Genomic DNA, 7,079 nt, shown 5'->3' with positions numbered 1-7,079 from the left:
AGCTGACCAAGACAAAAACAGACAAAGTAAAGTGAATGTATGAAAGTCCATAAGGCCTGAACCCTACACAAAGAGTTACAGGCAACTAAGAAACACTGAGAATGGGAGAGATGGTTTTCCCCAGAGAAGATCGCAATAATGAGCCAGGCCTGGAAAAAAAAAAAAAAATATATATATATATACTTTTATACAAACTGAACAAATGGCTTTTTTTGAGATTATATATCTATATAAACACACATATATGTATGTAACAACAATTAATGAGAACAGAGCCAATGAATTGGAAAGAGACCAAGTAGGAATACACAATATGGTATGGAGTCAAAAAAGTCAAAAAAAGGGGAAACTCTGTAATTATAGTATAATCCCAAACATAAAAGATGTAAAAAACAAAAAAACTACAATAAGCTTATTAGTGTGTTTGTGCCTAAAGATACGCATATTTATAGAATGTTTTGTGCTGTCTTTTCTTTGGATTATAAGCATTTATTAAAGATTCTAAATTGGAAGCCTTTGTTGCATTGCATCTTATATTAATGGTGCCTCTAGGTAGACATATACTTCCAATTGCAGTTAAATTGGCCGATCTTTTCTTTGAAATTGGGGCATTTTAATTTCTAGTTTAATATCTATCTTTATCCAGTATGCTTTATATTGTATTTTGAAAGTTTCATTATATTTTGCCCCTGACTCTGCACTTTCATTGTCTTCCTGGAGCAAAATTTCTGACAACTCTGTTGCAGGCTTTAGCTGCCAAGTTTCTATGCTAGTGCCAGTCACCAAGAAAATGGTTTCACTGAATGTAGCTGCCTGGCCAGAAACCATCACCCATCAAACCCAGAAACCAACCTATGAGTCTGCAAATGACATGTCCATCATACCCTGCTCTTTGGAAGCAGCTTTGAACTAATGCTATTTTTACTACCAGTCCATGTGCATGCTGTGCTCTTTTCTCAGAACTCTGTTTTCTGTTACTCCATTGGAAATTGTAATATTCCTTAATATTAGTTCCACCATTACCATTGTTAAATTCTACCCTGACCAGGTATCTGCCTACCTGTCCATCAAACAACGTATCAGTTGATGCAATATTTTGTAGCCAAAGATACAGTTATTTTTTTATATTTATTTATTTCTTTATATAGTATTGTGATTTTGTATGCAGGACAATTTCTCTAAGAGTAGGCTCTTTCCTTCTGTCATGTAGATTTCAAGGATGCAACTCCGATCCTCAGGCAAGTCATCTTCACCTACTTAGTCATCTTGCATACCCCAAATGACAATCCTCTATTCAGAAATACTCATTGAATTCTAATCCCACAGAAGGCAAAGTGTAAAGCATTCCCCACAGTTATTAGTGACTCATATTCTCCTTAGCCATTTCACCAGCTAAAATTTTTATTTCTTGGTATTTTTCTCCTACTCTATCTTTTGTTATCTCTACTCTAGATGTATTATTGACTTCTAGCTGTTCCATACAGGTAAGTCCACCCAGTGTTACTTCCCAGTTCTTGAACACAATCTTCAGTTTGGGTCTTTCCCTAGTTCAACTGGGCCCCACCAGATTAGTTACAAATCATCTGAAATACACTTTCCTTTGGAGTCTTCCTCCACAAAGCTCTCAGCCTCTGAAGATGATGATATGTACTGGTTTGCCTCTTCCACTCTATGATTCCATGTTATCTCAATCTGTAATTTTGTCATTTGTTATTAAAAACCTACATGCCCTTGTTCTCTAAGTTTTATTGAGTTGTAGTAGAAATAATATTATTAACAAATTGACAGAATGATGACAATAGAATGATGTTCATTGAAATCATCTGTAAGGGTCAGAAGTTATTACTATGGCAATCTCAATAAGGTAAAGATACAGGATGTGAGTTAAATAGTTAATAGCAAGCTAAATAGTGGCAAGATGTTCTTCAGGGACTTCAGTCCAGTATTCCATGTATAAATGTATGATTATAATTTCATATTTCTGCAAACTATCTATTGATTTGTTGTTAATAGCAATGTTTAATTATTTTCATAAGAACTTGAATACAGGCCTCCAGATTCCCATAGAGATGAGCTTAGACACATGTCTTAAATACCATCTTACAAGAAGACAGCAGGAAACAAAAATTGTTAATGAGAAAGGTGAAAGCTGTCGAGCTCTTAGGCACTGGTTAGGGAACTGCGAGACATTTCTCCTACAGCCATCTTAAACTCCAACAAGTACTGCTGCAATTCCTGGCTTGAAGATAAATAAGCTTAAAATATCCAACAGTTTCCACTAATGTCACAGAGTGATTAAGTGATGGAGCTAAGGCATGAACCCAGGACCAGTGTGCACCCCCTTCATCTGGAGGCTGTTTCACACTGATAGGCATCTGGCAAGCCAGAGCTGTAGCCACAAGACAGCCAACTTTCTCAGAGCCTCAACACACAGGGATATTGCTGGAGCAGGTGTGAATAGGCTCAAGTATCAGCATAGGGAAGGCCATTTATCTTTTTTCTTCAAATCACACAATTTCCTTAATAAGAAACACTAGAGAAGAAAACGTAGGGGCACCCCAGAAGAGCAATAATCCCATTAAAGAATGTGTCTTTGATTCATGTTACTCTCTACAATGAAGACTGGCACTAACAAGGCTTTCATGGTGTTTATGCAGACACAATCCGCAAAGGAAACTGGTCACTGACCTTCCTAGCCAGCATAAAGCAATCTATGGAGCACAGTATATTAATAAAAGAACATCAGCTCAAGTCACTCCAAATGCCTTTGTAAGGATAAAATGAATTGTAGCACCATATAAACACATAGTTGGAAATGTTAAACTTACAAGCAAATGAAAAGCTGAGCTTACATCATCTGAAACTGTCATGGATCAAAGGAAGTTCCTAGACCTTTAAATTATTTTTTTGTTTTGTTTTTATTGTTTTTATGTGCTCTTTGAATATTTTGTGTATGTTTACAATGTATCCTGTGCACACTTCCTCCCCTTCTTTCAGCTCCCCAGAATCCCCCATGAAGAAATCTCTTTCCCTGGGTATGGGTCACTTCACTTACTCACTTGTAAGTGGATATTACCCATGAAGTACAGGGTAACTGTGCTACAATCCACAACTTCAAAGAAGCTAAGTAACAAGGAGGGCTCAAGGGAGGCAAACTTGAATCTCACTGAGGAGGGGAAATAGAAGTCATCAGGATGGATAGAGGGAGGTAAATGGATGAGGGACGGAACAGAGAGTGGAGCAGGAAGGATCAGGTTGGAGAAGGATAGGGGGAAAGTACCAGGAGAGTAAACTGCAATCTGTGGTGGTGGTGGTGGTGGTAAGCACCTCTGGGACAAGCTAGAAATCTAGGATAATGGAAATTCCCAGAATCTGTGATGGTGACCTTAGCTACGACTCAGCAACGTGCGATATGGAGACTGAGCCAGCCATCTCCTATAAGCAGAAAAGACTTCAATGGAGGGACTGGGATACCAACCCAGCCCCCAAACCTTAAACTAACAAATTGCCCTGCCTATAAGATGTGCAGGGTAAAAAGATGGAGAAGAATTTGAGGGAAGGGCCCACCAATGACTGGCACAGCGTGAAAATAATGTCATGAGAGGGAGCCTACCCCTGACGCTATTAATGATATTCTGCTATACTTGCCAAGAGGAGCCTAGCATAACTGTCACTAGAGAGGCCTCACCCAGAAACTGATGGAAACTGATGCAGAGGCCCACAGCCAAACATTAACTGGAGCTTGGGGGATGCTGTGGAAGAGGGGCACATAGGATTGAAGGAGCCTTGGAGGTCAAGGACACCACAATAAAATCTACAGAATCAAGGAATTTGAGCCTATATGGATTCATAGAGACCAAACTGCCAACCAGGGAGCTTGCATGGGACAGACCTAGGCCTCTGCACATATGTAACATCTGTACACCTTGATCTTCATGTGGGACTCCTAACGGTGGGGAGCAGGGCTGTCTCTCACTACACTGCCTGCCTTTGGATCCCTTTCCTCTAACTGGTCTACCTTGTCTATCTACAGTAGGAAAAGACGCACTTAATCCTACTGCAACTTCTATATGCTAAGACTGGTTGGTATGCACGGGAGGAAGAGTGGATGGAGGGAGAGGAGGAGAAAGGGAGGGACTAGGAAGAAAGCAGCAGGGGCAGTAAGCTATGATCATGATTGAGATGTAAGTAAATAAACAAGTTAATTAATAAAATTGTTAAAAACTATCTCCCTCTATTTGCTCTCTCTCACATTCTTTTTCCATTCATTCATTCATTCATTCATTCATTCATTTTTCCTACTCCATTTCTACCTGTTGAGCCAATTTACAACTGTTTATTTGTGCATAGTCCTGGGGTTACACACTGTGTCATGGGAACTAAGATGTGACCACACTCACACAGAAACTATGCCCACCCCAACAGCTATCAGCTGCAAGTAGCTCCTCGGCTGGGATGTGACTTATAAGTCTCTTCACACTCCATGCCAGGATTTTTAACTGACTTGATCTTACACAGGTCTTGTGGCACTATCAGGAGTTTCTGTGAATTGTACGTTCAACAGCCGAGTCATGTCCATGCTGTCTTTCAGCTCTAGCTTTATGCATTCCATCGTTCTTTTGATGAATGAAAACATAGGCTTGCTTTCTTGTACAGCCTTTAATATCTTGTTAAGGGTGAATGCTGATATAGGATCGTACTTTCTAGGCTAGTTCTGTCTGAAATTTACAGCAATACTGCCTTAGCCCCTTGAGTGCTAGAATTCCAAATGCCTCCCTTCATTTGTCTTTCAAAAGATAATCTGTCCTGTTTCTTTCTGAGTCTGCGCTATATTGCCTTAATATAGTTATTCTTGCCTTGATTTATTAGGATGCACACAGTATACCTTTCTATATCTTTTCTTTTCCAACCTTTGCACATCTTATTCTTGAAGTGAGTTTCTTGAAAACAGTCTGTTGTTGTGATTTTTGTAATTGTGTACTTGCCCATTCACCACATTTTCATTGGTTTGTTTAGAAATTTATATTGTAACTGTTAAGCATCTGTGCTATGTCTGGCATCCTATTTGGTGTTAATTATTCTCAATGTTTTCACTCCTCTGTTTCCAGTTTTCTTTAACATTTCATAATTTCATTTTCATTCATCATTAGTAGGTCTTAACTAAGCCTTATTGTTTTGCCTTCTAAGTATTCCACTGGCCTTCTATGATATCACTAGGACATTTTCAGTGCATATTAAATTCTTATGCTTTCAATATCTTTCCTCTTCTCCAGTTGTAACATTTAAGGCATTTTCCCTGCATACTTATATCTGCATTAGACGGTCAATAATCTTTGCATCAAAAAATTAGAATGTCCCCTGGAGGGGGAGACCTGGTGGGACTCAGAGGAAGGACAGCAGGTTACCAAGAAGAGACTTGATACCCTATGAACATATACAGGGGGATGTAATCCCCCTCAGGAACAGTCATAGGGGAGGGGAATAAGGGGAAAATGGGAGGGAGGGAAGAATGGGAGGATACAAGGGATGGGATAACCATTGAGATGTAACAAGAATAAATTAATAAAGGAGAAAAAAATGAAAAAAAACAAAAAAAATAAATCAATAAATCTTAAAAAAATAGTTTTAGACATAAAAAAAATTAGAATTCTTAAGAAGAAAAGTTGATTGTATTTACTCACATTATGGTTAGGCATTTTCACCTTTTTATGTATAAAAAGATGCAAACCTTTAGAAATGGTTTTCTGTTTAGACCATTTCCCTTAGCCATGTTTTACAGTAGGATGTCTTAACCTAGAATGTCTTCATTTTGTCTTTGTTCCTATATGTTTTACATATTTCATAAAATCTAGGTTGACTTTTCTTTCAATACTTGAGAAATGCTGCTAGCTCCTTTGGGCCTTCAAATTTTGATAAAAATCATTTTCATTCTGATTACTGCCCCATTAACATGACATGTTTCTTTGGACCTCTGTAGTACTGAGGTAAGCTCTAACTGAATGTGGGACTCCTGAGTTATATCACTATCCTTTTTTTTAAATTTAAAACATTTAATTTATATTTATGCATGCTTTTCTGCCATATGTATGCAGGTGCCGGACAAGGACAGAAGTAGATGTTGGATCCTTGGAGGTGTAGTTACAGATAGTGTTAGCTACCTAGGGTCATATTTTTTAGGGTCATCCCCAGGGTCATTGTTTTAATATAAGCTACCATGTATCCTTGGTTGGCCTGGAAATAACTGTGTAGCCAAAGATGATGTTGAATTTCTGTTCTTCCTGGTTCTGATCCCTGAGTACCAGGACTATGATCATGTGCTATGACTCTACGTACTAAGTTATACCCTAGCCCTTTTATTTATTTAAGTGCTTATTTTTGTTTCACGTGCATTTTTTATTTGGGAGGTTGACATTGCTCTTTTAACTTTGTTTCACGTACAGTTATTTGGTATATAGGAGTGGGTATGTGCCGTGGCATGATGTAGATGGCAGAGGAGAATGACTGAAATTATTCCTTCCTACAGTAATGTAGGTTCCTGATACCAAACCCAAGTATCAACATTTTTGCACAAAAGACCATTGTTCTAGTCTGATTTGTTTGTTTGCTTTTCGGTTTTTGTTTCTGTCCAGTTCTCACTATGTATATTGTGTAGCCTAATAACTTAAGCTGATCTAGGACATTTAATCTTCCTTTTTGTGTACCCAAAGTGCTAAAATAAAAAAGCATACTCTGCCATGCCTGCCAAGACTAAAGTCTTGTCTTCGTATGTGATTTTTCATAACAACATTCGTTCCCCTAGATCAATGACTAGAGACAACCCATGTTGCCCTACTACCTGTGCTATCAAGGTGGGGATTCGGCCAGTCTTTCCTGTTTGTGCTGTTTGGGAATATTATCAAATAGTATCTGTTTTCCTCTCTGCTAGGTTAATTTTCTCAATCCTTTTACTAAAAAGAAGTGAGCATATCCTAGGAACTTATGGGTGTATTATATACCTCTTGGTGTTTCCAGCTTCACCTCCAGAACCTATATGAAAACCAGAAACATAGTCACAGGTTACTTCCTGGTCTGAAAATCCC

The sequence above is a fragment of the Acomys minous genome (assembly GCF_964271855.1).
Source record: "Acomys minous genome assembly, chromosome: 5".
NCBI classification, from domain to species: Eukaryota; Metazoa; Chordata; class Mammalia; order Rodentia; family Muridae; genus Acomys; species Acomys minous.
The sequence above is the reverse complement of the archived record's forward strand: the minus strand, read 5'-3'. Positions refer to the sequence as shown.